The sequence below is a fragment of the Humulus lupulus genome, chromosome 7 (genome assembly GCF_963169125.1).
Source record: "Humulus lupulus chromosome 7, drHumLupu1.1, whole genome shotgun sequence".
In the NCBI taxonomy this organism is placed as follows: Eukaryota; Viridiplantae; Streptophyta; class Magnoliopsida; order Rosales; family Cannabaceae; genus Humulus; species Humulus lupulus.
In genome coordinates, this window is record NC_084799.1 from 68,195,639 (window position 1) to 68,204,983 (window position 9,345).

Sequence of the window (9,345 nt, forward strand, 5' to 3'; positions counted from 1 at the left end):
TGGTATGCCTAGTGTTCACCATTTTTGCCGATGGTAGAGATTGATTCAAGCTTCCTTCAGCTCTTAATGAAAGCACTAAAATGTATACCGAGTTTTTCATAAACTAGAAATTTATTAAGAAGTAAGAGCTGAAAAGAAAGAATTAGAGATGAACAGTTAGGGTTTTTATGTGGTTGGGGCGTTAATGAGCCTTAGTCCACGAGTCAATAGTATTAGACTTTAGAGAGTTTCTGATAATGGAGTTTTCTACAAGTTTTAGCATAGTTTTGCTTACAAGAGAAAATTCTGGAATCTCTGCTACCGTGAACAATTGGCCCTATTTATAGGCAGTCAAACGCAGTGGGCTTGGGCTGGATTAATTCGGGCCCAATAGGAATGTAATCACAGTTTGCTCGCTAATGGAGCCATAATACAAAGAATGTTAGATAATAAAATGTAGTTAATCTGGGCCCATTGGGCTGGCTCAGGCGTGGCCAAGCCTTACAGCTGCCCATTGTACGTTAGCTCGGGCTGGTCCGCGAGGACTTCTAAGGGGATCTTGGGGACAGGATCTGTTAGAGCAGTGGCAGTACTGTTTCCTAGGAACAGTGTACATTCCGTGTGTACCCTTTCTTGCAAGTTAGTTGAGGAGACTAACTGCTGAATTTCACGGGGACAGGTCAACATTGAGGCTAGCTAGGCTTGCCCTATCCAGAAGTCTGGTCCGGGTTCGTTTACTAATGTCCCGGTTCACTTACCAGAGTTCTGGTTCGTTCACCAAGACTCGAGTTCATTTGCCAAGATGGACATCGTGACACTGAGTATCTCCCCTGGATTCTTGATAAGGTCTATCTCCATCGACTAGTTAGTCTGCCACCTCAATTGGCGTCCCAAAGGATGTAGGTTGGTCGGCATCGGGACTACTTAGTCTCGATTCCTTTGTTATGCTCGCGCCCATTGAACGTTGTTGGGCTCGATGGTGCTTGGGCTATTTGGGGTTTCATCCTTCCCCGTTCACCAGGTTTAGGATGGGCCCGGACCTCTTAAGAGGGCCCACGGACCCATTGGGTCATGCCACATGTCATGGGTGGAAAATAGGGAAAATGTTACTTATTAACATTTTAAGTAACCAATATGTTACTTTTTAAACCCAAAAAAAAAAAAGAGAAAACTGAGATTTCGGGAAAGTTTCAAATTTAGGTATATTACTTTTAAAATCTAGTACTTTTTGATGACGTGGCAAGATATTTTTATAAATAAAATTTTGTATGTGATTTTTGTAATTATTTTATATTATATGTATATAATTGTAAAAATCTCAAATAGAAATATGTATTCGAGCTACAGAAAGATAGTGGAACGAATCCATCCAATTAGGTAAGTGGAAATTACTTGGGATATGGATTATTTTTATTTGTTTTCATATATATGAATTTTTTTAGACTTTGTACAAATTATGGCTTTTTCTTAACTTAAACTAATTGTGTGGAAAAATATTTCCATGTTCTTATGTTTTATTGAAATAAAACCATATTTTAATTTATTGCTTGGTGTTTAAAGATTTGTATTATTTTTTGTTTTTTTACTGAAGTTTTTTCAAAAAAAATTTAGAGATAGTTTATAAATTTGTTTTTTTATATACTCAATCCCTTTATGTTTTTTATCTCCGCTTATATGAATTTAGTGCAATGACATGCAATCTTATTGTTATAATATTTAATATTTTATGCTATTAATATCTGTATTTCTAATTTTTAATAATTAAGTTTTTTAAAATAAATTTAACAAATTATATAGATTAAAAAAATCTAAACACATTTGGATTGTTATTTATAGTTACAAATAGACCACGTAATTTTCTCTATTTTTTTAGGTAATTTTATCATTTCATCCAATTTTTTAAAAATATTTGTGTAATTATATGTTTTTTTTCTTTTACTAAATGTCAGCATTTTTAATTTTTTTTTCTAGATTAGGTTACCATAAGGAATAACTTGTTACCTTATTTTAGATTAGGTTACCATCTGAGGTAGCACGTCACTCTTTTAGATAACATAAAAATAACTTGGTAGGTTAAAAATCATATCAAAAGTAACATGGTACGTTGCAAATCATATCAAAACCAATAACAAAGAAAGTAACCTTGTAACTTGAAATATATATCAAAACCAACAACAAAGCAGAGAATTCAAAGTAACCTGATACCTTGAAACTCATATCGAAATTATAATAACAAAGTTAGAAAAACTTAAAGTAACCTGGTATCTTGAAAATACAACATACTAGACATAGAACTAAAAATAACCTAGTACCTTGAAACATGTATCAAAACTTACAACAAATAGAAAAGACCAAAAGTAACCCGGTACTTTCAATCCTATAGCAAAACTAACAACAAATACAGAAAACTAAAGTAACCTGGTACCTTAAAAAACAAAATACAATAAATAAAACCAAATAATAGAGGAATTTTCACTAAATCAAAATGATCATGTATAGAAAATCAAATAGTATTTGTGCAGCATCCTCTTGGAGCAATAACTAGTTGGGATGGGTCAAAAAAGGATCCAAATCTGCCAAAAATAAAAATAAAATATGATTACTTAGCAAGAACATCAATCCATCATAATCTACTTCAGCAAAGTAAAGAATATAACACCAGCATGCTGTCAATCTAAAGTGGAGCCCAACTAGTAAATGTACCAACCAATGGTGTATAGTTGTCAATCTAGATCCTCATCCAATATTAATGCATAGTAAAAATCTTGGAAAAAGGCATCGACGCATTAAAAAGTGCATAATAGATATTAGGTACTCAAGAGTTAATTCAACCCTAGGTTTGAGAACCTGCAAACAAAAATATCAATACTGATCTAAACAATCTTACATAATAGATATCAATACTGATCTAAACAATCTTTAAAAATAGGTCATTTTGCCCTTATTGAACATCAAATATACAGAAATTCACAACGCAACATTAAGAAACAACTTTATTTTGATTTGATCAAAACTGTAGGCAACATCAGCAAAAATTCTTTTTCACCCAATCAACTGGATTTAGAAAACTAACACGTAAAGCACATAGACTACCATGAAATTTAGAAAACATTTCTTAGAAAGAACTACATAACACTCGGATCAAACTAATAATTTCAATTGTGGATATCCAAACAAAAAAGAAAGAAAATAAAATAAAGCAAACAAATTAACTCACCATAACATAGAGGATTTGATATTGAAAGCCAGATCCCTAACCGAAGATCAACGAAATGCGTGATTGACTTTAGGACTAACTCTCAGAGTGTCAATGGAGAGAGCGAGATTAGTAATTTGAAAGTTGAGCTTAGGACTAGCTCTCAGAGCGTCCAGTGGTCATAGCAAGATTAAAAATTTGAATAGCTAGAACAAGGAGGAAGAGGATACATAAATGACACCAATTCTTTTTGGCAAGAACTCGAACGATGCTCTGTTCAAACGACAAACTTAGGAAGGTGCCACGACATTCAAGCTCAGTGGCGAGTCTACCATATCAATAACAGCAGCACCATCGGACTTCCTGAAATCGAAAGCCGACTGACGAGAAAAAAGCGACGAACCCCGCAACTGGACCGACTGAGCTACTCTTCGGGAAAAAATGGTGGTGGCTGATGCAAATGGAGGATTTTTTTAGTTACATAAAATATGCACGATAACACCTCTCGGAAATGAAGAATGCATAAAAAATCCAAAAACTTCCAGATTTAGAATCTTTCTTTCTTATTTCCATATTTTAATTAATGTTTAAAAAAAATCCAGATTAATGTAAAAGCTTATTAAAAAAAATCCAGATTTATAAAAAAAAAAACCCATTAGGTAAAGATACTACTAATCATAGATAACTTTCCGATCACTAAGAATAAAGTAGGTGTTATATTCTACATTAATAAGGCTTCAATTTATATGATTGGGACCATGTGATAGATAGCTCGAATATTCTCGTGGAAACCTAGATTATATCTAGAAATTTACATTTGATTTGGCAAAAAAAAATTATATTTTTACATACTAAAAAAAAAATTATTTTAAGTTTTTGGGAATTTTTTTTGTATTATTATGATTTTTTCTTTTTTTTTTAATTATTTTTTAATTGTTTAGATTTATGTATAATTGTTTTTATGTTGTTTTTTAATTGTTTATGTTGTGTTTGATAAAATTTATGTTTTTGAATATTTTAAACACAAAAATAGAAATATTATTTTTATTTTTGTTTCTTTATTTTAAAAAAATAAAAATATGTTTGGTAACTATTTTTATTTTTTTGTTTTTAAAAATAATAAATAATAAATGCATTTGATGACTTTTATTTTTAGTTTTTGTTTTACAATATAAAATGAAATGTTTATTTGAAAAAGATAAGAAAAAAAAACGAAAAGTCAAAAACGGTTTAAAAAATTTTAAAAGTGAAAATAATAAATAAAAATAGAGTTACCAAGTATTGTTTTATGTTTAATTGTCAAAATTTTAATTAATTAAATAAAAAAACTATGTTTTTAAGTATTACCAAACAACATCTTAGGTTTATGTATTATTATATTATTGTGTTGATGTTTAATTGGTATTTAGTTATTGTGAGACATATTTTGAATTTATATTTTTTAAGGTATTAGTATGCAGTGATTGTCTAATTGTTGTTCAATCATTATTTTTAGTTATTTTTTTTACACCATATTCTTATAATTAAAATTATTTAAAAATCCTATTTTTAAAAACCTAAAGTAGTAAAAAAAAAAGGGAATGTAAAAAAGTTAAAAGAAAAACAACAGAAAATTGTATTGATGAAAAACCCTTATATATAAGCTACAATAAAAAAAATAACATGTGTCTAACAAAACATGTATTATTATTATTATTATTATTATTATTATTATTATTATTATTAGACTTAACTCGAGGAGAGAACAGATGTAAGAGAGGAGAATTAAAGTATAAAAGAAAGAACTACAAAGGAAGAGGGGATAGAAAAATTAAGAAAGAAACAAGAGAGATCCAAAAAAATTAAAATGGTGATCAAAATTAAGTAGATCCTTAAATTTATATTACAGATTTAATCATAATAGATTATAAGCATATCGGTTGGAACTTTCACATACTGACCTCTCTTCCATTCTTTTTTGTTTAGAGGTAAAGGAAATATTCATTCTCTTCCCATTCTTTTGACCTCAAACAAAAATATGTAGAATATTTATTCGTTAGAATTTTGTTTTTCCTACTTTGGTAGTCGGTCTAAAATATATGTGGATGTATAAACTTCAATCTGTTGGGACAAATCTTGATTTGGGTTTGTTTAAAAATATATTATGATATTTGGTAGATCTCAAATAATGAAGTTATTGAGGTTTTGGAGAAGTGTGAGATGATATGGACACTGGGAGGTCATCAATGGTGATAAGATAGAGGTAAACTTGTATTTTGAATGATCGAAGTAGGGACACAACTAATAATTTTTATTGATGGGGGCTTAAATATAAATGAGCAGCTCCTAAATACCTCCATTCATTTTGAGGGATGTCACCCCTCATAATTTTAGAACCATGTCATTATAATAAATGGTTACTATAAAAGTAACAGCAGAAAGATTTATACATTATAATAAATGGTTACCGGATAGAGATATTGATACACACTCTTTATAGAAAAATTCAAATATTTTAAATAAGAGAAATTTGTGAAAATGACATCTTTTTTTTAAGTGATTTTGCACTCTGGACTACTTCTGATAATTTTTTGCAAAATAATATCTGTCTAAAATTCGACCAGTTGTCTAAATTTTTCGACCAACTGTCTAAAATTTTCGACCGACTGTTTGAATTTTTCGACCACGTGTCTAAATTTTCGACTAGCTGTCTAAATTATGAGAGATTATTTTGCAAATAATTATTAAAACTAAGCTAGAGTACAAAATGACTTTAAAAAATAAGTCATTTTGCTAAGGGACCCAATAAATAATAATACATGTTGTTGGAGATTGTGACACATTTTCTTTCTAACCATACACTTCAACACTATTAAACACTTAGCGCCAGTTTGGTACAGTTGTGATGTAGGAAAAAACAACTGTAATTGTGCTGTGGGAAAAGCAACTGCAGCTGTGCTGTAGGAAAAAGTTGCTGAGTGCTTGGTAATTTATAGATTTTAAAGTGTTGTGAGTTAGAAAAGTTGTAGCAGAGTGTTTGGTAAACTATATGAATAAAATATTGTTAAATATTAAAAGACCAAAATAGATGTCATACTTATTATATTTTATTAAAATAAACTCACACATACTAAATAGATTTCAATATAAATATTATAATTTTTAAAATATGTTAAAATTAAAATATGTTTTCGATACAATACTAATAAAGTGATCATCAACAAAATTTTATATTATATAATGTACGCATATAATTGTATATATATTATAACTAGTTAGTGTAGCTAAAAATCTAATTATAATAATCATAGTATAATAATCTAGTCATGAAATCATCACAAATATATAAAATTCAAGTTATGCAAAACTCTCACTTTTTATGTTTTTAATTATTTTTATTTTTTTCCCTAAAGCGTGAAGTTAATATGTATTTGATAAATTGTAAATTAAAAATATTTTGAGATGCAAAAAATAATATTATAGTGTATAATAAAATCTATATTAAATATTTTTTTTAAAAACATCTCTATGTTAATGCGATTTGTTAATAAAAAATTACTAAAATAAAAAAAAATTTAAAATATCTAATAAATATAAAATTATAAAATATTTTAGAACAAAATAAAAATATTTAAGATTTAAATAATATTGTTTGGGTGAACTCTTAATGGTTACTACCCATAAATGGTTACTTTGATATTAACAATTGGATTAAGATCAATAGTCCATATTTATAGTTTTTAATTAAAATTTCTAAAATAAATTGTAATTTTTTCAAATTTTTAGAAGAGAGACCTAATGACATGTCGGTCACATTATTATTAAATTAAATAATTAAAAAAATCTTATCTAAATATTATATAGGAAAATTGCATTATAAATAAGCATTATATATGTAACTCATCACTTTAAGTTAATGTGACAAAAAGAAAAGGGGGAAGGATCTTGTTTAAAATCACAAAAAAGCAACATTAATATAAAACATATTAATCATGTTAGTACATTAATATATATTATCATTGAGTTGTTAGAATAATTGAGAGATAGAAATACATGCATACTAGCTCATTATTTGTTGTCCACCAAGCTTTCATCATTTTGAATTAAAAAAGAATATGCTTAAGGTTTTTGTATTATTATTTTTTTTCGCAACTTGGAGTTCATATATAAATTAAATATTTTGATCACATTTTAAAAGTTTATTAGAATTGGTTCGTAAGTTATCTTGAGAAGTTGTTTTTCTTGTTTTAACAAGTTTAGATCCCCAAAAATTCAAGCAAGATTGTCTGTTGTGCAACTTCACGTTGGGCCCATTCTTCATGTACATGAACATCATCATCCTCAGTACCTTCTATATGCAAACTCTCCGCATCGACTTCCGCTTCATGTTTAGACGATGCATTTTCAGTATCTTTTTTTTTCATTTTGTACATAATGTTCGTAACTAGCCATTGCTCAAAGCCAAATTTTCTTGTAGATGTAGAATGTGTATAAATGATAAATTGACTATATTAAAAGTCAATCCAAATAAGGAGAAGATAATATATTTGGAAAAAAGATAATTATAATAAAAATTTATTAATAATTAACTCAATTACAGTTGTGCAACATGTTTTAGTTTCCACATATAATTTATAATTTTAACATTAGTGTGTACGTATATTTATTATTTTAAAATTTTAATTAATGAAAAATTATAATTTTATTGGTTTATTCAATACTATTGGTAGTTAATGAAAAATTATAATTCTATTTGTTTCCAAAAATAAAAATAGTAATTGATATATTTAATAGCCTGTAATATACATAAAAAATAATTTATTCATTAGCATCGTATATAATATAATATTTATGTTGACCCTCGTTTTAGTCAACTGACACGGAGTCAAAACGCTTGATGTGGATAGATGTGTTGGAATGGATATAATGACAAAAACAGTAAAGGACACAGTAAATTATAGTGGTTCGGCCCCAAGAATTGGTAATGACCTACGTCCACTGAAGCTATTTTTGATATGAGTTCTCAAATGAGTGATCAAAGAACTAGGGTTCTCTGAGTTTCACAAGCCTGAGAGAAATAAACAATACAATCGTAATACAATAGCTCTAATTCTCTCGTAAGTGTATAGCTTCAATCAACCAAAAGCCAAAAGTCCCTTCCTTGAGCTATCTTTCTCTATTTATAGGCTCAAGGAGGATTACATGAATTTGTTACAGATATTCATTCCTAATTAATCGGATAATCAGGAATCTTAGGAGACAATCTCGGAATTGATTATGATTTACTCAAGATCACTTTGAAATACGCGGAGTATAAGACCACGCTGGTCGTATAGAAACTTCAAATGTTACGCCAGGAGAATCTTACTGGTCGATGGTTGAACAGAACTCTGCCAGGTGTCAGCCACGTGTTTAAAAATGTCTGCCACGTCACCTGTGCCTGATTTTTGGATAACATTTGCCCTCGAAGTTTATTTATTACGACCAACAATAAATAAACTTTAAGGAAAACGACTCTTCGATTACCGCACCAGATCTGTTAGAGTAGTTTGTGCATTCTCGGAAAAAGTGACCTACCCTTGTCTAATCACGGCTTTTCGGTTCCCAAGTAACCTATTGACGGCTATCACCCTTCCCCGTGCTTTGAAAAGAGGAAACTGATGATTACCTCTTTTTTCATGCCACAGACAAAATATATATAGCCTTGTTTTTCTTTTTACGCAAGTTATTTCTCTTTCAAGAAACCCTAAATCAGAACCACCATTCTCTCTGAAGATCATCTTTCAGCGTTCCCAGAACTAGCCGTTCGTTCGTCTACGCTCGAAATTCCTTCAAACCTGCACAATCTTTGCTTTGGTAAGTTTCAGAACCTTTCTACTCTTTATTTTCGCTATGCATGCCGCTGTGAGTTAACTTTTAGGTTCTGGCATTGTATGTGTTCTTGGGTTGAGATGCATGAAAGTAGGGGATTTATCGGGTGATGTTAGATAGGATGATGTTTCTTTGCCATATAGGAATTACGAGTCAGATTGATAGTCGAGATCATAAATTTAGGACGTAAAACCAAAATAAAAATTCGATTTTTATGCTAGTTGAAAAACTGAGTTTTTCCTGTCCTTATAGGAGTTGAAAAAGATTTTTCAAAAAACTTTTTGCTTTCACTTTTTGATCTGTTTTTCAAACTGTTCGTG